This window comes from Pseudophryne corroboree, chromosome 4 (assembly GCF_028390025.1).
Source record: "Pseudophryne corroboree isolate aPseCor3 chromosome 4, aPseCor3.hap2, whole genome shotgun sequence".
Lineage (NCBI taxonomy): Eukaryota > Metazoa > Chordata > Amphibia > Anura > Myobatrachidae > Pseudophryne > Pseudophryne corroboree.
Genome location: NC_086447.1, coordinates 72,145,362 through 72,169,417, shown reverse-complemented (window position 1 = coordinate 72,169,417; position 24,056 = coordinate 72,145,362).

Below are 24,056 nucleotides of genomic sequence, written 5' to 3'. Positions count from 1 at the left end.
GATGAGAGAGACGTGGTGTGGGTGACAGAGATGAGAGAGGCGTGGTGTGGGTGACAGATGAGAGAGACGTGGTGTAGGTGAGAGATGAGAGAGACGTGGTGTGGGTGACAGAGATGAGAGAGACGTGGTGTGGGTGACAGAGATGAGAGAGATGTGGTGTAGGTGAGAGATGAGAGAGACGTGGTGTGGGTGACAGAGATGAGAGAGACGTGGTGTGGGTGACAGAGATGAGAGAGATGTGGTGTAGGTGAGAGATGAGAGAGACGTGGTGTGGGTGACAGAGATGAGAGAGACGTGGTGTAGGTGAGAGATGAGAGAGACGTGGTGTGGGTGACAGAGATGAGAGAGACGTGGTGTGGGTGACAGAGATGAGAGAGACGTGGTGTGGGTGACAGAGATGAGAGAGACGTGGTGTAGGTGAGAGATGAGACAGACGTGGTGTAGGTGAGAGATGAGAGAGACGTGGTGTAGGTGAGAGATGAGAGAGACATGGTGTGGGTGAGAGATGAGAGAGACGTGGTGTGGGTGACAGAGATGAGAGAGACATGGTGTGGGTGAGAGATGAGAGAGACATGGTGTGGGTGACAGAGATGAGAGAGACGTGGTGTGGGTGACAGAGATGAGAGAGGCGTGGTGTGGGTGACAGATGAAAGAGATGTGGTGTAGGTGAGAGATGAGACAGACGTGGTGTGGGTGACAGAGATGAGAGAGGCGTGGTGTGGGTGACAGATGAGAGAGACGTGGTGTGGGTGACAGAGATGAGACAGACGTGGTGTGGGTGACAGAGATGAGAGAGACGTGGTGTAGGTGAGAGATGAGAGAGACGTGGTGTGGGTGACAGAGATGAGACAGACGTGGTGTGGGTGACAGAGATGAGAGAGATGTGGTGTAGGTGAGAGATGAGAGAGACGTGGTGTGGGTGACAGAGATGAGAGAGACGTGGTGTGGGTGACAGAGATGAGAGAGATGTGGTGTAGGTGAGAGATGAGAGAGACGTGGTGTGGGTGACAGAGATGAGAGAGATGTGGTGTAGGTGAGAGATGAGAGAGACGTGGTGTAGGTGAGAGATGAGAGAGACGTGGTGTGGGTGACAGAGATGAGACAGACGTGGTGTGGGTGACAGAGATGAGAGAGACGTGGTGTAGGTGAGAGATGAGAGAGACGTGGTGTGGGTGACAGAGATGAGAGAGACGTGGTGTGGGTGACAGAGATGAGAGAGATGTGGTGTAGGTGAGAGATGAGAGAGACGTGGTGTGGGTGACAGAGATGAGAGAGACGTGGTGTGGGTGACAGAGATGAGAGAGGCGTGGTGTGGGTGACAGATGAGAGAGACGTGGTGTAGCTGAGAGATGAGACAGACGTGGTGTAGGTGAGAGAGACGTGGTGTAGGTGAGAGAGACGTGGTGTAGGTGAGAGATGAGAGAGATGTGGTGTGGGTGACAGATGAGAGAGACGTGGTGTAGGTGAGAGATGAGAGAGACGTGGTGTGGGTGACAGAGATGAGAGAGACGTGGTGTGGGTGACAGAGATGAGAGAGATGTGGTGTAGGTGAGAGATGAGAGAGACGTGGTGTGGGTGACAGAGATGAGAGAGACGTGGTGTGGGTGACAGAGATGAGAGAGATGTGGTGTAGGTGAGAGATGAGAGAGACGTGGTGTGGGTGACAGAGATGAGAGAGACGTGGTGTAGGTGAGAGATGAGAGAGACGTGGTGTGGGTGACAGATGAGAGAGATGTGGTGTAGGTGAGAGATGAGACAGACGTGGTGTGGGTGACAGAGATGAGAGAGGCGTGGTGTGGGTGACAGATGAGAGAGACGTGGTGTGGGTGACAGAGATGAGACAGACGTGGTGTGGGTGACAGAGATGAGAGAGACGTGGTGTAGGTGAGAGATGAGAGAGACGTGGTGTGGGTGACAGAGATGAGACAGACGTGGTGTGGGTGACAGAGATGAGAGAGATGTGGTGTAGGTGAGAGATGAGAGAGACGTGGTGTGGGTGACAGAGATGAGAGAGACGTGGTGTGGGTGACAGAGATGAGAGAGATGTGGTGTAGGTGAGAGATGAGAGAGACGTGGTGTGGGTGACAGAGATGAGAGAGATGTGGTGTAGGTGAGAGATGAGAGAGACGTGGTGTAGGTGAGAGATGAGAGAGACGTGGTGTGGGTGACAGAGATGAGACAGACGTGGTGTGGGTGACAGAGATGAGAGAGACGTGGTGTAGGTGAGAGATGAGAGAGACGTGGTGTGGGTGACAGAGATGAGACAGACGTGGTGTGGGTGACAGAGATGAGAGAGATGTGGTGTAGGTGAGAGATGAGAGAGACGTGGTGTGGGTGACAGAGATGAGAGAGGCGGGGTGTGGGTGACAGAGATGAGAGAGATGTGGTGTAGGTGAGAGATGAGAGAGACGTGGTGTGGGTGACAGAGATGAGAGAGATGTGGTGTAGGTGAGAGATGAGAGAGACGTGGTGTAGGTGAGAGATGAGAGAGACGTGGTGTGGGTGACAGAGATGAGACAGACGTGGTGTAGGTGAGAGATGAGAGAGACATGGTGTGGGTGACAGAGATGAGAGAGATGTGGTGTAGGTGAGAGATGAGAGAAATGTGGTGTGGGTGACAGAGATGAGAGAGACGTGGTGTAGGTGAGAGATGAGAGAGACGTGGTGTGGGTGACAGAGATGAGAGAGACGTGGTGTGGGTGACAGAGATGAGAGAGGCGTGGTGTGGGTGACAGATGAGAGAGACGTGGTGTAGCTGAGAGATGAGACAGACGTGGTGTAGGTGAGAGAGACGTGGTGTGGGTGACAGATGAGAGAGACGTGGTGTAGCTGAGAGATGAGACAGACGTGGTGTAGGTGAGAGAGGCGTGGTGTGGGTGACAGATGAGAGAGACGTGGTGTAGCTGAGAGATGAGACAGACGTGGTGTAGGTGAGAGAGACGTGGTGTAGGTGAGAGAGACGTGGTGTAGGTGAGAGATGAGAGAGACGTGGTGTAGGTGACAGATGAGAGAGACGTGGTGTAGGTGAGAGATGAGAGAGACGTGGTGTAGGTGAGAGATGAGAGAGACGTGGTGTGGGTGACAGAGATGAGAGAGACGTGGTGTGGGTGACAGATGAGAGAGACATGGTGTAGGTGAGAGATGAGACAGACGTGGTGTGGGTGACAGAGATGAGAGAGACGTGGTGTGGGTGACAGAGATGAGAGAGATGTGGTGTAGGTGACAGATGAGAGAGACGTGGTGTGGGTGACAGAGATGAGAGAGACGTGGTGTGGGTGACAGAGATGAGAGAGACGTGGTGTGGGTGACAGAGATGAGAGAGACGTGGTGTGGGTGACAGAGATGAGAGAGACGTGGTGTGGGTGACAGAGATGAGAGAGACGTGGTGTGGGTGACAGAGATGAGAGAGGCGTAGTGTGGGTGACAGATGAGACAGACGTGGTGTAGGTGAGAGATGAGACAGACGTGGTGTAGGTGAGAGATGAGACAGACGTGGTGTAGGTGAGAGATGAGAGAGACGTGGTGTAGGTGAGAGATGAGAGAGACGTGGTGTAGGTGAGAGATGAGAGAGACGTGGTGTAGGTGAGAGATGAGAGAGACGTGGTGTGGGTGACAGAGATGAGAGAGGCGTGGTGTGGGTGACAGAGATGAGAGAGACATGGTGTAGGTGAGAGATGAGAGAGACGTGGTGTAGGTGAGAGATGAGAGAGACGTGGTGTGGGTGACAGAGATGAGAGAGACGTGGTGTGGGTGACAGATGAGAGAGACATGGTGTAGGTGAGAGATGAGACAGACGTGGTGTGGGTGACAGAGATGAGAGAGACGTGGTGTGGGTGACAGAGATGAGAGAGATGTGGTGTAGGTGACAGATGAGAGAGACGTGGTGTGGGTGACAGAGATGAGAGAGACGTGGTGTGGGTGACAGAGATGAGAGAGACGTGGTGTGGGTGACAGAGATGAGAGAGACGTGGTGTGGGTGACAGAGATGAGAGAGACGTGGTGTGGGTGACAGAGATGAGAGAGACGTGGTGTGGGTGACAGAGATGAGAGAGGCGTGGTGTGGGTGACAGATGAGACAGACGTGGTGTAGGTGAGAGATGAGACAGACGTGGTGTAGGTGAGAGATGAGAGAGACGTGGTGTAGGTGAGAGATGAGACAGACGTGGTGTAGGTGAGAGAGACGTGGTGTAGGTGAGAGAGACGTGGTGTAGGTGAGAGATGAGAGAGACGTGGTGTAGGTGAGAGATGAGAGAGACGTGGTGTGGGTGACAGAGATGAGAGAGGCGTGGTGTGGGTGACAGATGAGAGAGACGTGGTGTAGGTGAGAGATGAGAGAGACGTGGTGTGGGTGACAGAGATGAGAGAGACGTGGTGTGGGTGACAGAGATGAGAGAGACATGGTGTAGGTGAGAGATGAGAGAGACGTGGTGTGGGTGACAGAGATGAGAGAGGCGTGGTGTGGGTGACAGATGAGACAGACGTGGTGTAGGTGAGAGATGAGACAGACGTGGTGTAGGTGAGAGATGAGACAGACGTGGTGTAGGTGAGAGATGAGAGAGACGTGGTGTAGGTGAGAGATGAGAGAGACGTGGTGTAGGTGAGAGATGAGAGAGACGTGGTGTAGGTGAGAGATGAGAGAGACGTGGTGTGGGTGACAGAGATGAGAGAGGCGTGGTGTGGGTGACAGAGATGAGAGAGACATGGTGTAGGTGAGAGATGAGAGAGACGTGGTGTAGGTGAGAGATGAGAGAGACGTGGTGTGGGTGACAGAGATGAGAGAGACGTGGTGTGGGTGACAGATGAGAGAGACATGGTGTAGGTGAGAGATGAGACAGACGTGGTGTGGGTGACAGAGATGAGAGAGACGTGGTGTGGGTGACAGAGATGAGAGAGATGTGGTGTAGGTGACAGATGAGAGAGACGTGGTGTGGGTGACAGAGATGAGAGAGACGTGGTGTGGGTGACAGAGATGAGAGAGACGTGGTGTGGGTGACAGAGATGAGAGAGACGTGGTGTGGGTGACAGAGATGAGAGAGACGTGGTGTGGGTGACAGAGATGAGAGAGGCGTGGTGTGGGTGACAGATGAGACAGACGTGGTGTAGGTGAGAGATGAGACAGACGTGGTGTAGGTGAGAGATGAGACAGACGTGGTGTAGGTGAGAGATGAGAGAGACGTGGTGTAGGTGAGAGATGAGACAGACGTGGTGTAGGTGAGAGAGACGTGGTGTAGGTGAGAGAGACGTGGTGTAGGTGAGAGATGAGAGAGACGTGGTGTAGGTGAGAGATGAGAGAGACGTGGTGTGGGTGACAGAGATGAGAGAGGCGTGGTGTGGGTGACAGATGAGAGAGACGTGGTGTAGGTGAGAGATGAGAGAGACGTGGTGTGGGTGACAGAGATGAGAGAGACGTGGTGTGGGTGACAGAGATGAGAGAGACATGGTGTAGGTGAGAGATGAGAGAGACGTGGTGTGGGTGACAGAGATGAGAGAGACGTGGTGTGGGTGACAGAGATGAGAGAGACATGGTGTAGGTGAGAGATGAGAGAGACGTGGTGTGGGTGACAGAGATGAGAGAGGCGTGGTGTGGGTGACAGATGAGAGAGACGTGGTGTAGGTGAGAGATGAGAGAGACGTGGTGTGGGTGACAGAGATGAGAGAGACGTGGTGTGGGTGACAGAGATGAGAGAGACATGGTGTAGGTGAGAGATGAGAGAGACGTGGTGTGGGTGACAGAGATGAGAGAGAGACGTGGTGTGGGTGACAGAGATGAGAGAGGCGTGGTGTGGGTGACAGAGATGAGAGAGACATGGTGTAGGTGAGAGATGAGAGAGACGTGGTGTGGGTGACAGAGATGAGAGAGACGTGGTGTGGGTGACAGAGATGAGAGAGACATGGTGTAGGTGAGAGATGAGAGAGACGTGGTGTGGGTGACAGAGATGAGAGAGAGACGTGGTGTGGGTGACAGAGATGAGAGAGGCGTGGTGTGGGTGACAGAGATGAGAGAGACGTGGTGTGGGTGACAGAGATGAGAGAGACGTGGTGTGGGTGACAGAGATGAGAGAGACGTTGGAGTGAGTGGTTGATGTTTTCCCTTGTGCAGGGATCTGATCACACTGCACATGCGCCCAGATGGTTATTACAGAGGAGGCCTTTTTTGGAGATCTATGCAAATCGGGTGGTTTACATACATGTGAGGAGCCTGAGTATGTGCATCCTCGCATACAGCATACCCTCCAACAAGACCCATTCCTGGAGGGACAAAATGCTCTGCTTCTGGACTTACTTGGCTTCTTACTATGGAAGTCCAGGAGCAGAGCATTTTGAACCAAATGGAATGGGTCAGGTTGGAGGGTATGACGCAGTGCCCGCAGGCAGACTGACATGCTGCTGGTGTTTGGGGGCAGGGGGTGGGCGGCGCTGGGCGGAGTTTCGCCTGTTTTCTGGAATTGGAGAACCCAGGGTCTGCGTCTTCAAACCCAAATTTCCTGGCCCCAGCCGCATGAACAGCCCAGCCATCCAGCGTAACCCGAGGAATACCCAGATGCCCAATGTTCACACAAGCGATGCAATGCTGCATCTTCGTACGCAGCAGCGGTTTGCGCAAGCACGCATGTCTATGTACTCAGGACGTCTCCTGCTCCTTTTGCAATTTTTTCGTACAAATCAGGCCTAGAGTCACAGATCAATTTTGCATCCAGATCCATGCATTTTTGATGGGCGTGTCTGGGAAGTAAACGGGGTTGGCGCCCATATGTGGGTGTGTCACAGACATGTCTGTGTTGAGAATCACACTGCCACGGTCGAGCCGATAGTGCAGTTAATAATGCTTCAATAGTGCGTCTTTGTACGCACATTGCCATCAGACGTGGCATTAGTATAAAGACGCACTACCAGCTGCCACAAAGTAAGATGCAGCCACTACCGCCATGGCGTCACCCCCACTGCTTCCTATACAGTAATCCCAAATGCTTTGCACATTACATATAGTAATATAGATAAATGAAATTCATTAAAAACTATCAAGTTCAAAAATATTAAACGTCTAAAAGTAATATCGCGCAGGGAAGATTAGAAAGCGCCGTACGTGATGTTGGCTACAAGCCATAGATTTATATAAGATTTATATATATAGAGAAAATAATGTGATTCAGTAGTTCCCTTTTATTCATTTGCCCACGCGCCTCACGGAGCTGATTTGACAAATTGTATTGAGAGTAATCCGTTTTCATTCGTTAGGTTTAATTTTAAAAGAAACAGCCCCCAAAGAAATAAAAATCAATTTAAAGCATGTTCCCAAATTATGTTAAAAGCATCAGATTGCCTCCTATTATTGCTACCGCTGTTCCATGAATAATCAAACCATGCGTGTCTTATTATAGGTATTCCCACATTATTTAAGTCTAGTTATTGTTCTAGATGTGTCGAAATGCACACTAGCTGCGTTATCCTTTTGTTTTCCAGTTCGGGGCATAGCCTAACGCCACTTCTGGGTATCGGAGGTTTAAAGACAACTTTGGAATTCAACGCCAAGGATATAAAACTATAGAAAGTAAAGAGAAAATGTGTTAGATAGTTGTAAAGACATTAAGGACGTACTTTGCCCCATACAGTGAGATGCCCGAGCTCTGGAACAAGCCCGTCGACAAAGCCTGAAGGTTACATTGCGCAATGTGCATTTGTGTCGTATTCAGTGTTGTATTAAACGAAACTTGTGCGCCGGAGGCACTTCTGCCATGTGTGTCTCTCTCCTACTGCTCTCCCAACTCCCTCAGAGTTTTATCTGGATTTTTGTAATTATTGGGACTTATGGCACTTTCCTCGCAGTTTGTGCTTGATGGTGATCTAATTTTAGCCTGGCTTTTAGATGTGCTAGATGTTGCAAATAGTGCGTCATTTCCCAAGCTGCACTGCAGCACAAGATGCCTGAATCGTTGTATAATCCCAACATTATATTTTGGACTTGTACGGGACATTAAAATACCTTTTGCAAGAAAAACACCACGCATTGAGCAGTGAGCGAATGCTGGATTGTGATAATGGGCAGAGCACGGAGCATGACGCGTTTCACGCTGCAAAGTCATACCAAACTACCTGATCCACAATGACACATTGCTAGAGGCTCATGATTTCGAGCAGTCTCCCGCAGCCTCCGTACACATGTTCGTGCAGAGGTGGGCAATTCAAAGCCATACGCATCTCCACTTGAGTGGGTGTAACTGAGCAGCACCGAATACAGCAATAAAAGCACAGCTGTTGTCTGCCTGCCCCTCCCCTTTTGATTGTAAGCGCTCACGAGCAGGGCCCTCTTCCCTGATGTGCTTTTCCTTCCCTCACTTATACCTTCACCTCCTTCCCACTGCCAACAACTGCACCAAACCTTTCGGTCCTGCCAACCCGCTGACCGCCGATGTAGCAATGTTTATAACCTTGTCCTTGTTCTGCAATGTTTTACTTTTTTCATGTTTTCTTCATACCGTTTCTGCCATTGTGCGATGATGTCCCCCAGTTTCCGTAAGAGTTTGTCAGCTGTGTGCCTCTTATGGAAAACTGTGATACATAGCGTAGCCTGCCTAGGAATGAGTTGGCGTTTGTAAGATGCTGCTACTGGTGCCGCTGGTTGTTTCTGTGGGAGGCAATACATCTACCCAGTGGGCTGTCACAGTCATGTAGTCCTTAGTTTGCCCTGCTCCACTGGACACTGGGTACAACCGCATTTTTCAGGACAACGAGGACACTTTTCGTAATATCCCTGTACAGTTCGAGAATCGCTTTCCTAGTGAAGTGGAATCTAGATGGGATTTGGTTCCCGGGGACCGCTGCCTCCATCAATTGTCTAAATCCCACTGCACTAATGGCGGATACCGGACACACGTCTAACACCAACATAAGTGTCAAGGCCTCAGTTATCCGCTTTGCAACAGGATGACTGCTGTGATATTTCATATTCCTCGCAAAGCACTGTTGGACAGCCAATTGCTTAGTTGAAGTAGTACAAGTGGGCTTATGACTTCCCCTCAGCGATGATGATCGACTCCCAGCAGCAACAACAGCAGTGGCAGCAGCAGCACTAGGAGGAAGTGGTTCTTGATCTTTCCCTATTTTATCCTCCAAATTTTTGTTCTCCATTATTTTTCTGGAGTTATATAACAATATACGGCATAGGAGAGCGTACCCCTACACCACACAGGGCAAACCCTGTAAAAATTATTTGAATTAAATATTAATAACCCCTTTATTTGGAGTACATAATATATAGCACAGGACAGCACCACTGGACTTATATGGCAGCACCACTGGACTGGACTTATACGGCAGTACCACTGGACTGGATTTATATGGCAGTACCACTGGACTGAACTTTTACGGCAGTACCACTGGAACGGACTTATACGGTCGTACCACTGGACTTATACTGCAGTACCACTGGACTTAAATGGCAGTAACACTGGACTGGATTTATACGGCAGTACCAATGGATTTATACAGCAGTACCACTGGACTTATACGGCAGTATCACTGGACTTATATGGCAGTACCACTGGACTTATACAGCAGTACCACTAGACTGGACTTATTCAGCAGTACCCCTGGACTTATTCAGCAGTACCCCTGAACTTATATGGCTGCACCACTGGACTGGACTTATACGGCAGTATCCCTGGACTTATACGGCAGTACTGCTGGACTTATATGTCAGTACCACTGGGCTTTTACGGCAGTACCACTGGACTTATACGGCAGTACCCCCGGACTTGTACGGCAGTACTACTGGACTTCTACGGCAGTACCCCTGGACTTCTACGGCAGTACCCCTGAACTTATACGGCAGCACCACTGGATGGGACTTATATGGCAGTACCCCTGGACTTATACGACAGTACCCCTGGAATTATATGGCAGTACCCCTGGACTTATACGGCAGTATCCTTGGACTTATATGGCAGTACCTCTGAACTTATATGGCTGCATCACTGGACTGGACTTATATGGCAGTACCAATGGACTTATACGGCTGCAGCACTGGACTTATGGCAGCACAGGACACCACTGGACTGATGCAGCACAACACATTACCACTGCACTGGACTTATACAGCAGCAGCACTGGATTTATGGCAGCACAAGACACCACCACTGGACTTATGGCAGCACAGGAAACAATCACTGGACTGATGCAGCACAACACAGCACCACTGCATTGGATTTATACAGCAGCAGCACTGGACTTATGGCAGCACAGGACACCATAACTGGACTTATGGCAGCACAGGACACTACCACTGGACTGATGCAGCACAACACAGCACCACTGCACTGGACTGAACTTATACAGTAGCACTAGACTTATGGCAGCACAGGACGACCACTGGACTTATATGGCAGTACCACTGGACTGGATTTATATGGCAGTACCACTGGATTTATACAGCAGTACCACTGAACTTATATGGCAGTATTACTGGTCTTATATGGCGGTACCACTGGGCTTATACGGCAGTACCACTGGACTGGATTTATATGGCAGTACCACTGGATTTAAACGGCAGTATCACTGGATTTATACGGCAGTACCACTGGACTTATACAACAGTACCACTGGACTTATACGGCAGTACCACTGAAGTTACATGGCAGTACCAGTGGACTTATACGGCAGTACCACTGGACTGGATTTATGCGGCAGTACCACTGGATTTATACGACAGTACCATTGGACTTTTACGTCAGTATCACTGGACTAATATGGCAGTACCACTGGACTGGATTTATACGGCAGTATTACTGGACTTATACGGCAATATCACTGGACTTATACGGTAGTATCACTGGACTTATATGGCAGTACCACTGGACTTATATGGCAGTACCACTGGACTTATATGGCAGTACCACTGGACTGGATTTATACGGCAGTACCACTGGACTAATACGGCAGTACCACATGACTTATATGGCAGTACCCCTGGACTTATACGGCTGCAGCACTGGACTTATGGCAGCACAGGACACCACCACTGCACTGGACGTATACAGCAGCAGCACTGGACTTATGGCAGTACAGGATACCACCACTGTACTTATGACCCCACAGGACACCACCACTGAACTTATGGAAGCACAGGACACCACCACTGGACTGATGCAGCACAACACAGCACCACTGCACTGGACTTATACAGCAGCAGCACTGGACTTATGGTAACACAGGACACCACCACTTGTCTTATGGCAGCACAGGACACCACTGTGACTGGACTGATGCAGCACAGGACACCATCACTGGACTGATTCCGCAGAAGACAGCACTGGAATGACACATAAGAGCAGGTCGCCACCCCACGCACCGTGCCACTTTCCCGCACAGACACTGAGGAGACACATCCTCTCGCTACACTATCCAGGACTGGAGTGAAAATGGCGGCAATGCGCAGCTCCTTATATGGCATCCAAAACCTGCGATAATCCGACAGCAGGATGATGACATAATTCCTCGTTCTGGTTTCCGAGTCTGGCGGGAAGTCCTGAGTCGCTCATCTCTAATTATAATACTGATAACAGTAATAATAATAATAATAATAATAATAATAATCTTTATTCAATTGGTTATCACCACCAAAATCCGGTGAATCGAAATGTTGGTGGTTGCCGCAATGCTCTTGCTAGCGCATGGTATCCGGATGGTAACGGTCGGCAGTCAAAAAGTCAACACAGGTCGACACCAGTTGGTGTACAAACAATTGGTTGACAGGGTCAAAAGGTCTACATTGACTTAGGTCAATAGGGTTAAAAGGTCGACAGCTTCAAAAGGTCAACACCATAAAAGTTCTTCAGCAACTTGTGTTTGAGTTTTTATGGTACTTTGAGGAATTATGGGCGGGGATATGCAAATTGTTTCATTTAAGTCTGTGAATAAATAATAGTAAGATATGTAATGTGGCCACCAGTAGTAAAAAGCCCTCATTGAGGAGTCTATTCATGAAGCAGTGAAATGTGTGGAGAAGTGAGCCAGTGGTGATTGGTTGCCATGGGCAACTTCTCCACAGGCTCATTTCTCCACTCTTTTCACTGCTTCATGAATAGACCTCTGGGTTTCTGTGCAGAGAGACTCCCAGACACCACTATACGGCCAAACTGCAGCGCTCTTTTGAAGTTCTTTTGCAAACATATAAATTACTAGTTGGTTATAAAGCTTAACCCATGGCACTTCCCCAAATCCCAAGTGTAATAAACTCAGTAATCCTGCTATGATTTAAAAAGCTCTCAAAGTGATTAGATTAAATTGCAGATGAAATAAGAGAAAATAAACTGTGTCCATTTACTTTTCTGCCTCTTCTGAAATGGAAACTGCTCATTTTATAGCTTTACCAGAGAACGGTTTATCTGCGGCCGGTGAAAGCAAACAAATAGTCTCATACGGCCAAGTGTGCAGAACAGTCAGCACCCACAGTAATATCCTTACATGTCTCATGGAGACGTCTCAGCAGAGGCTCGCGGGTGCTGTAATAATCTGCTAAAGGACATTATATATACAGTATATATATATATATATATACAGTATATATAAATATAACTATAACATAAACTAAGAATAGGTTATGTAATATAAAAAGAATGGGTCTTTATATGTATTATTATTATTATTATTATTATCCTTTATTTATATGGCGCCACAGGGGTTCCGCAGCGCCCAATTACAGAGTACATAAACAAATAATCAAACAAGAAAACAGCAACTTACAGTTGACGACAATATAGGACAAGTACAGGGTAAATAAACATAGCTACATCAGCAGATGACACTGGAATAAGTATCAGGTGGCAGAAGACTGCTGGATTTGGTGCAGTTGAAGATTATTAAAGTAAGAAAAGGGTAAGCACATGAGGGAAGAGGGCCCTGCTCGTGAGAGCTTACATTCTAACGGGGAGGGGTAGACAGACAGGGGTGAGACAGATGGGGTACATAGAGAGCGTGGAACAGAGGTTTAGGATGAGATTTGGCTGGGTTTGGTGTAGAAGTGGGTCTTGAGAGCCCATTTGAAGTTTTGTAGAGAGGTGGAGAGTCTGAGGGGGAGAGGTAGGGAATTCCAGAGAATTGGAGCAGCACGTGAAAAATCTTGGAGGTAGGAGTGGGAGGAAGTAATCCGTAGGCAGGAGAGTCGGCGAGCATTAGCAGAGCGAAGAGGACGGGTGGGAGTGTAAAGCGAGATAAGATCAGAGATGTAGATGGGAGAGGAGTGGGTGAGGGCTTTGTAAGCAAGTGTGAGAAGCTTGAAATGGATTCTGAAAGGGAAGGGAAGCCAGTGAAGGTCTAGTAAGAGAGGAGAGGTGGACGTAGTGCGTTTGGTGAGGAAAATGAGCCGGGCAGCAGCATTGAGGATAGATTGGAGTGGAGAGAGGTATTTGTCAGGAATGCCAGTCAGGAGGAGATTACAGTAGTCCAGTCTGGAGATGACCAGTGAGTGGATAAGAGTCTTAGTAGCATCCTGGGTCAGAAAGGGTCTGATCCTGGAAATATTTTTTAGATGAAAACGGCAGGTTTGTGAGAGGTGCTGAATGTGAGGTTTGAAGGAGAGGGAGAAGTCAAGGATTACTCCAAGACAGCGCACTTGGGGGGTAGAGGAGATAGTAGTGCCATCAATAGATAATGAGATTGTAGAAGGTGAGGTTATGCGGGAGGGAGGGAAGATGATCAGCTCGGTCTTAGACATGTTAAGTTTAAGAAAGCGCTGGGACATCCAGGAAGAGATAGCAGAGAGACAGTTGGAGATACGAGTGAGGAGAGTAGGGGAGAGGTCTGGAGAGGAAAGATAGATTTAAGTGTCATCAGCATAAAGATGATATTGGAAACCAAAAGAACTAATGAGCTTACCTAGTGAGGACGTATAGAGAGAGAAGAGAAGAGGACCAAGGACAGAACCTTGGGGTACCCCTACAGTTAGTGGAAGTGAGGGGGAGGTGGAGTCATGAGAGGAGACAGAGAATGAACGGTTAGAAAGGTAGGACGACAACCAAGAGAGGGCAGTGTCACGCAGACCAATGGAGTGAAGGATTTGCAGTAGGAGAGGATGGTCCACAGTGTCAAAAGCAGCAGAGAGATCAAGTAGAATAAGTAGAGAGTAGTGTCCCTTAGATTTAGCAGCATGGAGGTCATTGCATACTTTTGTAAGGGCAGTTTCAGTGGAGTGGAGAGGATGGAAGCCAGATTGGAATGGGTCAAGCAGTGAGTGTGAGGAAAGAAAGGAAGTAAGGCGGTTGTAGACAATACTAGAGATGAGCGCCGGAAATTTTTCGGGTTTTGTGTTTTGGTTTTGGGTTCGGTTCCGCGGCCGTGTTTTGGGTTCGACCGCGTTTTGGCAAAACCTCACCGAATTTTTTTTGTCGGATTCGGGTGTGTTTTGGATTCGGGTGTTTTTTTCCAAAAAACCTAAAAAACAGCTTAAATCATAGAATTTGGCGGTCATTTTGATCCCAAAGTATTATTAACCTCAAAAACCATAATTTCCACTCATTTTCAGTCTATTCTGAATACCTCACACCTCACAATATTATTTTTAGTCCTAAAATTTGCACCGAGGTCGCTGTGTGAGTAAGATAAGCGACCCTAGTGGCCGACACAAACACCGGGCCCATCTAGGAGTGGCACTGCAGTGTCACGCAGGATGGCCCTTCCAAAAAACCCTCCCCAAACAGCACATGACGCAAAGAAAAAAAGAGGCGCAATGAGGTAGCTGTGTGAGTAAGATTAGCGACCCTAGTGGCCGACACAAACACCGGGCCCATCTAGGAGTGGCACTGCAGTGTCACGCAGGATGTCCCTTCCAAAAAACCCTCCCCAAACAGCACATGACGCAAAGAAAAAAAGAGGCGCAATGAGGTAGCTGTGTGAGTAAGATAAGCGACCCTAGTGGCCGACACAAACACCGGGCCCATCTAGGAGTGTCACTGCAGTGTCACGCAGGATGTCCCTTCCAAAAAACCCTCCCCAAACAGCACATGACGCAAAGAAAAAAAGAGGCGCAATGAGGTAGCTGTGTGAGTAAGATAAGCGACCCTAGTGGCCGACACAAACACCGGGCCCATCTAGGAGTGGCACTGCAGTGTCACGCAGGATGTCCCTTCCAAAAAACCCTCCCCAAACAGCACATGACGCAAAGAAAAAGAAAAGAAAAAAGAGGTGCAAGATGGAATTGTCCTTGGGCCCTCCCACCCACCCTTATGTTGTATAAACAAAACAGGACATGCACACTTTAACCAACCCATCATTTCAGTGACAGGGTCTGCCACACGACTGTGACTGATATGACGGGTTGGTTTGGACCCCCCCCAAAAAAGAAGCAATTAATCTCTCCTTGCACAAACTGGCTCTACAGAGGCAAGATGTCCACCTCATCATCACCCTCCGATATATCACCGTGTACATCCCTCTCCTCACAGATTATCAATTCGTCCCCACTGGAATCCACCATCTCAGCTCCCTGTGTACTTTGTGGAGGCAATTGCTGCTGGTCAATGTCTCCGCGGAGGAATTGATTATAATTCATTTTAATGAACATCATCTTCTCCACATTTTCTGGATGTAACCTCGTACGCCGATTGCTGACAAGGTGAGCGGCGGCACTAAACACTCTTTCGGAGTACACACTTGTGGGAGGGCAACTTAGGTAGAATAAAGCCAGTTTGTGCAAGGGCCTCCAAATTGCCTCTTTTTCCTGCCAGTATAAGTACGGACTGTGTGACGTGCCTACTTGGATGCGGTCACTCATATAATCCTCCACCATTCTATCAATGTTGAGAGAATCATATGCAGTGACAGTAGACGACATGTCCGTAATCGTTGTCAGGTCCTTCAGTCCGGACCAGATGTCAGCATCAGCAGTCGCTCCAGACTGCCCTGCATCACCGCCAGCGGGTGGGCTCGGAATTCTGAGCCTTTTCCTCGCACCCCCAGTTGCGGGAGAATGTGAAGGAGGAGATGTTGACAGGTCGCGTTCCGCTTGACTTGACAATTTTGTCACCAGCAGGTCTTTGAACCCCAGCAGACTTGTGTCTGCCGGAAAGAGAGATCCAAGGTAGGCTTTAAATCTAGGATCGAGCACGGTGGCCAAAATGTAGTGCTCTGATTTCAACAGATTGACCACCCGTGAATCCTTGTTAAGCGAATTAAGGGCTCCATCCACAAGTCCCACATGCCTAGCGGAATCGCTCCGTGTTAGCTCCTCCTTCAATGTCTCCAGCTTCTTCTGCAAAAGCCTGATGAGGGGAATGACCTGACTCAGGCTGGCAGTGTCTGAACTGACTTCACGTGTGGCAAGTTCAAAGGGCATCAGAACCTTGCACAACGTTGAAATCATTCTCCACTGCGCTTGAGACAGGTGCATTCCACCTACTATATCGTGCTCAATTGTATAGGCTTGAATGGCCTTTTGCTGCTCCTCCAACCTCTGAAGCATATAGAGGGTTGAATTCCACCTCGTTACCACTTCTTGCTTCAGATGATGGCAGGGCAGGTTCAGTAGTTTTTGGTGGTGCTCCAGTCTTCTGTACGTGGTGCCTGTACGCCGAAAGTGTCCCGCAATTCTTCTGGCCACCGACAGCATCTCTTGCACGCCCCTGTCGTTTTTTTAAAAATTCTGCACCACCAAATTCAAGGTATGTGCAAAACATGGGACGTGCTGGAATTTGCCCATATTTAATGCACACACAATATTGCTGGCGTTGTCCGATGCCACAAATCCACAGGAGAGTCCAATTGGGGTAAGCCATTCCGCGATGATCTTCCTCAGTTGCCGTAAGAGGTTTTCAGCTGTGTGCGTATTCTGGAAAGCGGTGATACAAAGCGTAGCCTGCCTAGGAAAGAGTTGGCGTTTGCGAGATGCTGCTACTGGTGCCGCCGCTGCTGTTCTTGCGGCGGGAGTCCATACATCTACCCAGTGGGCTGTCACAGTCATATAGTCCTGACCCTGCCCTGCTCCACTTGTCCACATGTCCGTGGTTAAGTGGACATTGGGTACAACTGCATTTTTTAGGACACTGGTGAGTCTTTTTCTGACGTCCGTGTACATTCTCGGTATCGCCTGCCTAGAGAAGTGGAACCTAGATGGTATTTGGTAACGGGGGCACACTGCCTCAATAAATTGTCTAGTTCCCTGTGAACTAACGGCGGATACCGGACGCACGTCTAACACCAACATAGTTGTCAAGGCCTCAGTTATCCGCTTTGCAGCAGGATGACTGCTGTGATATTTCATCTTCCTCGCAAAGGACTGTTGAACAGTCAATTGCTTACTGGAAGTAGTACAAGTGGGCTTACGACTTCCCCTCTGGGATGACCATCGACTCCCAGCAGCAACAACAGCAGCGCCAGCAGCAGTAGGCGTTACACGCAAGGATGCATCGGAGGATTCCCAGGCAGGAGAGGACTCGTCAGAATTGCCAGTGACATTGCCTGCAGGACTATTGGCATTCCTGGGGAAGGAGGAAATTGACACTGAGGGAGTTGGTGGGGTGGTTTGCGTGAGCTTGGTTACAAGAGGAAGGGATTTACTGGTCAGTGGACTGCTTCCGCTGTCACCCAAAGTTTTTGAACTTGTCACTGACTTATTATGAATGCGCTGCAGGTGACGTATAAGGGAGGATGTTCCGAGGTGGTTAACGTCCTTACCCCTACTTATTACAGCTTGACAAAGGGAACACACGGCTTGACACCTGTTGTCCGCATTTCTGGTGAAATACTTCCACACCGAAGAGCTGATTTTTTTGGTATTTTCACCAGGCATGTCAACGGCCATATTCCTACCACGGACAACAGGTGTCTCCCTGGGTGCCTGACTTAAACAAACCACCTCACCATCAGAATCCTCCTGGTCAATTTCCTCCCCAGCGCCAGCAACACCCATATCCTCCTCATCCTGGTGTACTTCAACACTGACATCTTCAATCTGACTATCAGGAACTGGACTGCGGGTGCTCCTTCCATCACTTGCAGGGGGCGTGCAAATGGTGGAAGGCGCATGCTCTTCACGTCCAGTGTTGGGAAGGTCAGGCATCGCAACCGACACAATTGGAGTCGGACTCTCCTTGTGGATTTGGGATTTCGAAGAACGCACAGTTCTTTGCGGTGCTACTGCTTTTGCCAGCTTTAGTCTTTTCATTTTTCTAGCGAGAGGCTGAGTGCTTCCATCCTCATGTGAAGCTGAACCACTAGCCATGAACATAGGCCAGGGCCTCAGCCGTTCCTTGCCACTCCGTGTGGTAAATGGCATATTGGCAAGTTTACGCTTCTCCTCCGACAATTTTATTTTAGGTTTTGGAGTCCTTTTTTTACTGATATTTGGTGTTTTGGATTTGACATGCTCTGTACTATGACATTGGGCATCGGCCTTGGCAGACGACGTTGCTGGCATTTCATCGTCTCGGCCATGACTAGTGGCAGCAGCTTCAGCACGAGGTGGAAGTGGATCTTGATCTTTCCCTAATTTTGGAACCTCAACATTTTTGTTCTCCATATTTTAATAGGCACAACTAAAAGGCACCTCAGGTAAACAATGGAGATGGATGGATTGGATACTAGTATACAATTATGGACGGGCTGCCGAGTGCCGACACAGAGGTAGCCACAGCCGTGAACTACCGCACTGTACTGTGTCTGCTGCTAATATATAGACTGGTTGATAAAGAGATAGTATACTCGTAACTAGTATGTATGTATAAAGAAAGAAAAAAAACCACGGTTAGGTGGTATATACAATTATGGACGGGCTGCCGAGTGCCGACACAGAGGTAGCCACAGCCGTGAACTACCGCACTGTACTGTGTCTGCTGCTAATATATAGACTGGTTGATAAAGAGATAGTATACTCGTAACTAGTATGTATGTATAAAGAAAGAAAAAAAAACCACGGTTAGGTGGTATATACAATTATGGACGGGCTGCCGAGTGCCGACACAGAGGTAGCCACAGCCGTGAACTACCGCACTGTACTGTGTCTGCTGCTAATATATAGACTGGTTGATAAAGAGATAGTATACTCGTAACTAGTATGTATGTATAAAGAAAGAAAAAAAAACCACGGTTAGGTGGTATATACAATTATGGACGGGCTGCCGAGTGCCGACACAGAGGTAGCCACAGCCGTGAACTACCGCACTGTACTGTGTCTGCTGCTAATATAGACTGGTTGATAAAGAGATAGTATACTCGTAACTAGTATGTATGTATAAAGAAAGAAAAAAAAAACACGGTTAGGTGGTATATACAATTATGGACGGGCTGCCGAGTGCCGACACAGAGGTAGCCACAGCCGTGAACTACCGCACTGTACTGTGTCTGCTGCTAATATAGACTGGTTGATAAAGAGATAGTATACTCGTAACTAGTATGACTATAAAGAAAGAAAAAAAAACCACGGTTAGGTGGTATATACAATTATGGACGGGCTGCCGAGTGCCGACACAGAGGTAGCCACAGCCGTGAACTACCGCACTGTACTGTGTCTGCTGCTAATATATAGACTGGTTGATAAAGAGATAGTATACTCGTAACTAGTATGTATGTATAAAGAAAGAAAAAAAAACCACGGTTAGGTGGTATATACAATTATGGACGGGCTGCCGAGTGCCGACACAGAGGTAGCCACAGCCGTGAACTACCGCACTGTACTGTGTCTGCTGCTAATATAGACTGGTTGATAAAGAGATAGTATACTCGTAACTAGTATGACTATAAAGAAAGAAAAAAAAACCACGGTTAGGTGGTATATACAATTATGGACGGGCTGCCGAGTGCCGACACAGAGGTAGCCACAGCCGTGAACTACCGCACTGTACTGTGTCTGCTGCTAATATATAGACTGGTTGATAAAGAGATAGTATACTCGTAACTAGTATGTATGTATAAAGAAAGAAAAAAAACTACGGTTAGGTGGTATATACAATTATGGACGGGCTGCCGAGTGCCGACACAGAGGTAGCCACAGCCGTGAACTACCGCACTGTACTGTGTCTGCTGCTAATATAGACTGGTTGATAAAGAGATAGTATACCGTAACTAGTATGACTATAAAGAAAAAAAAAAAAACCACGGTTAGGTGGTATATACAATTATGGACGGGCTGCCGAGTGCCGACACAGAGGTAGCCACAGCCGTGAACTACCGCACTGTACTGTGTCTGCTGCTAATATATAGACTGGTTGATAAAGAGATAGTATACTCGTAACTAGTATGTATGTATAAAGAAAGAAAAAAAAACCACGGTTAGGTGGTATATACAATTATGGACGGGCTGCCGAGTGCCGACACAGAGGTAGCCACAGCCGTGAACTACCGCACTGTACTGTGTCTGCTGCTAATATAGACTGGTTGATAAAGAGATAGTATACTCGTAACTAGTATGTATGTATAAAGAAAGAAAGAAAAACCACGGTTAGGTGGTATATACAATTATGGACGGGCTGCCGAGTGCCGACACAGAGGTAGCCACAGCCGTGAACTACCGCACTGTACTGTGTCTGCTGCTAATATATAGACTGGTTGATAAAGAGATAGTATACTCGTAACTAGTATGTATGTATAAAGAAAGAAAAAAAAACCACGGTTAGGTGGTATATACAATTATGGACGGGCTGCCGAGTGCCGACACAGAGGTAGCCACAGCCGTGAACTACCGCACTGTACTGTGTCTGCTGCTAATATATAGACTGGTTGATAAAGAGATAGTATACTCGTAACTAGTATGTATGTATAAAGAAAGAAAAAAAAACCACGGTTAGGTGGTATATACAATTATGGACGGGCTGCCGAGTGCCGACACAGAGGTAGCCACAGCCGTGAACTACCGCACTGTACTGTGTCTGCTGCTAATATAGACTGGTTGATAAAGAGATAGTATACTCGTAACTAGTATGTATGTATAAAGAAAGAAAAAAAAACCACGGTTAGGTGGTATATACAATTATGGACGGGCTGCCGAGTGCCGACACAGAGGTAGCCACAGCCGTGAACTACCGCACTGTACTGTGTCTGCTGCTAATATAGACTGGTTGATAAAGAGATAGTATACTCGTAACTAGTATGACTATAAAGAAAGAAAAAAAAAACACGGTTAGGTGGTATATACAATTATGGACGGGCTGCCGAGTGCCGACACAGAGGTAGCCACAGCCGTGAACTACCGCACTGTACTGTGTCTGCTGCTAATATAGACTGGTTGATAAAGAGATAGTATACTACTAATATTATATATACTGGTGGTCAGGTCACTGGTCACTAGTCACACTGGCAGTGGCACTCCAGACCCTCCAACATGACCCGCCCCACTAGGTACAAAATGCTCTGTTTCTGGACTTCCCTCTTAATTTATGATTTCCATCACCTGTGTTGAACTAGTTAAATGGTAAGAAAGCTGTTTCTTCACAGGTGATGGCAATAATAAATTAAGAGGGAAGTCCAGAAACAGAGCATTTTGTACCTAGTGGGGCGGGTCATGTTGGAGGGTATGGCACTCCTGCAGCAAAAGTGTGCACTGTTTAATTTTAATATAATATTATGTACTCCTGGCTCCTGCTATAACCTATAACTGGCACTGCAGTGCTCCCCAGTCTCCCCCACAATTATAAGCTGTGTGAGCTGAGCACAGTCAGATATATATATACATTGATGCAGCACACTGGGCTGAGCAGTGCACACAGATATGGTATGTGACTGAGTCACTGTGTGTATCGTTTTTTTCAGGCAGAGAACGGATATATTAAATAAAACAAACAACTGCACTGTCTGGTGGTCACTGTGGTCGTCAGTCACTAAACTCTGCACTCTCTTCTACAGTATCACAGCCTCAGGTCAATCTCTCTCTCTCTCTCTCTCTCTCAACCCTAATCTAAATGGAGAGGACGCCAGCCACGTCCTCTCCCTATCAATCTCAATGCACGTGTGAAAATGGCGGCGACGCGCGGCTCCTTATATAGAATCCGAGTCTCGCGAGAATCCGACAGCGTCATGATGACGTTCGGGCGCGCTCGGGTTAACCGAGCAAGGCGGGAGGATCCGAGTCTGCTCGGACCCGTGAAAAAAACATGAAGTTCGTGCGGGTTCGGATTCAGAGAAACCGAACCCGCTCATCTCTAGACAATACGCTCAAGGAGTTTGGAGGCAAAAGGGAGGAGAGAGATGGGTCGGTAGTTGGAGAGAGTGTTTGGATCAAGGGTAGGTTTTTTAAGAATAGGAGAGATGAGTGCATGCTTGAAGGCAGAGGGGACAGTGCCTGATGATAGGGAGAGATTGAGAAGGTGGGAAAGATGGGAACAAGCAGAAGAAGAGAGGTAGCGGAGGAGGCGGGAGGGGATAGGGTCAAGTGGGGAGGTGGTGAGGGGACAGGAACGAATGAGGGCCATGACTTCCTCTCCAGATGCATGGGAGAAAGATGACAGAGTTGGTGCGAGGGATGGGGAGGGTTGGTAAGGGATGGGAGAAGGCTGGTTACTGATGGTCTGGTGTGATGTGATGTCCTGACGTATGGAGTCAATTTTGGATGTGAAGTAAGTGGCAAAGTCAAGAGCAGAGAGTGAGGAAGGGAGACGAGGTGGAGGTGGGCAGAGGAGTGAGTTGAGAGTGGCAAAGAGGCGCCGGGGGTTGGAAGACTGGGAGGAGATGAGGTTCTTGAAGTATGACTGTTTAGCAAGAGAAAGGGCAGCACTGAAGGATGAAAGCATAAGTTTGAAATGGAGGAAGTCTGCCTTAGAGCGTGATTTCCTCCAGTGTCGCTCAGCAGTACGTGAGCATTTTTGCAGATATCTGGTGCATTTGGTGTGCCAGGGTTGAGGTGTTAATTTGCGAGGGTGAATAGTGGTTGGTGGAGCAACAGAGTCAAGAGCAGAAGTGAGGGAAGCATTGTATGTGGAAGTGGCTTGTTCAGGGCATGAGAGAGAGAGAATAGGAGAGAGAAGTGAGTCAAACAGGGAGGAAAGGAATGTGGTGTCAATAGCTTCAATGTTACGCTTAGTGATGGTAGCCTTAGGAGGTAGAGATGGGGAAGTCGAGAGAGATAGTTACACATCATTACTTGAGTGCATGAGTAAAGAGTTTTATGGACTTCCCATTGGTTCACATTCACCTCTATAGAATCCTGATGCTGTCATCATTTTATGGGCCAGATTTATCAAGCCTTGGAGAGTGATAAATTGCATGGTGATAAAGTACCAACCAATCAGCTACTCTCATATTTCAAACAGAGCCTGTAATGTAACATGGCAGTTAGGAGCTGGTTGATTGATACTTTATCACTGTGCTATTTATCACTCTCTCAAAGGCTTGATAAATCTGTAACTGGGCGCTGCGGAACCCTTGTGGCGCCATATAAATAAAGGATAATAATAATCTGGGCATGAATATATTAAATGTTTAATTATATATAATAGAATTAGAGATGAGCGCCTGAAATTTTTCGGGTTTTGTGTTTTGGTTTTGGGTTCGGTTCCGCGGCCGTGTTTTGGGTTCGAACGCGTTTTGGCAAAACCTCACCGAATTTTTTTTGTCGGATTCGGGTGTGTTTTGGATTCGGGTGTTTTTTTCAAAAAACACTAAAAAACAGCTTAAATCATAGAATTTGGGGGTCATTTTGATCCCAAAGTATTATTAACCTCAAAAACCATAATTTCCACTCATTTTCAGTCTATTCTGAATACCTCACACCTCACAATATTATTTTTAGTCCTAAAATTTGCACCGAGGTCGCTGTGTGAGTAAGATAAGCGACCCTAGTGGCCGACACAAACACCGGGCCCATCTAGGAGTGGCACTGCAGTGTCACGCAGGATGTCCCTTCCAAAAAACCCTCCCCAAACAGCACATGACGCAAAGAAAAAAAGAGGCGCAATGAGGTAGCTGTGTGAGTAAGATTAGCGACCCTAGTGGCCGACACAAACACCGGGCCCATCTAGGAGTGGCACTGCAGTGTCACGCAGGATGGCCCTTCCAAAAAACCCTCCCCAAACAGCACATGACGCAAAGAAAAAAAGAGGCGCAATGAGGTAGCTGTGTTAGTAAGATTAGCGACCCTAGTG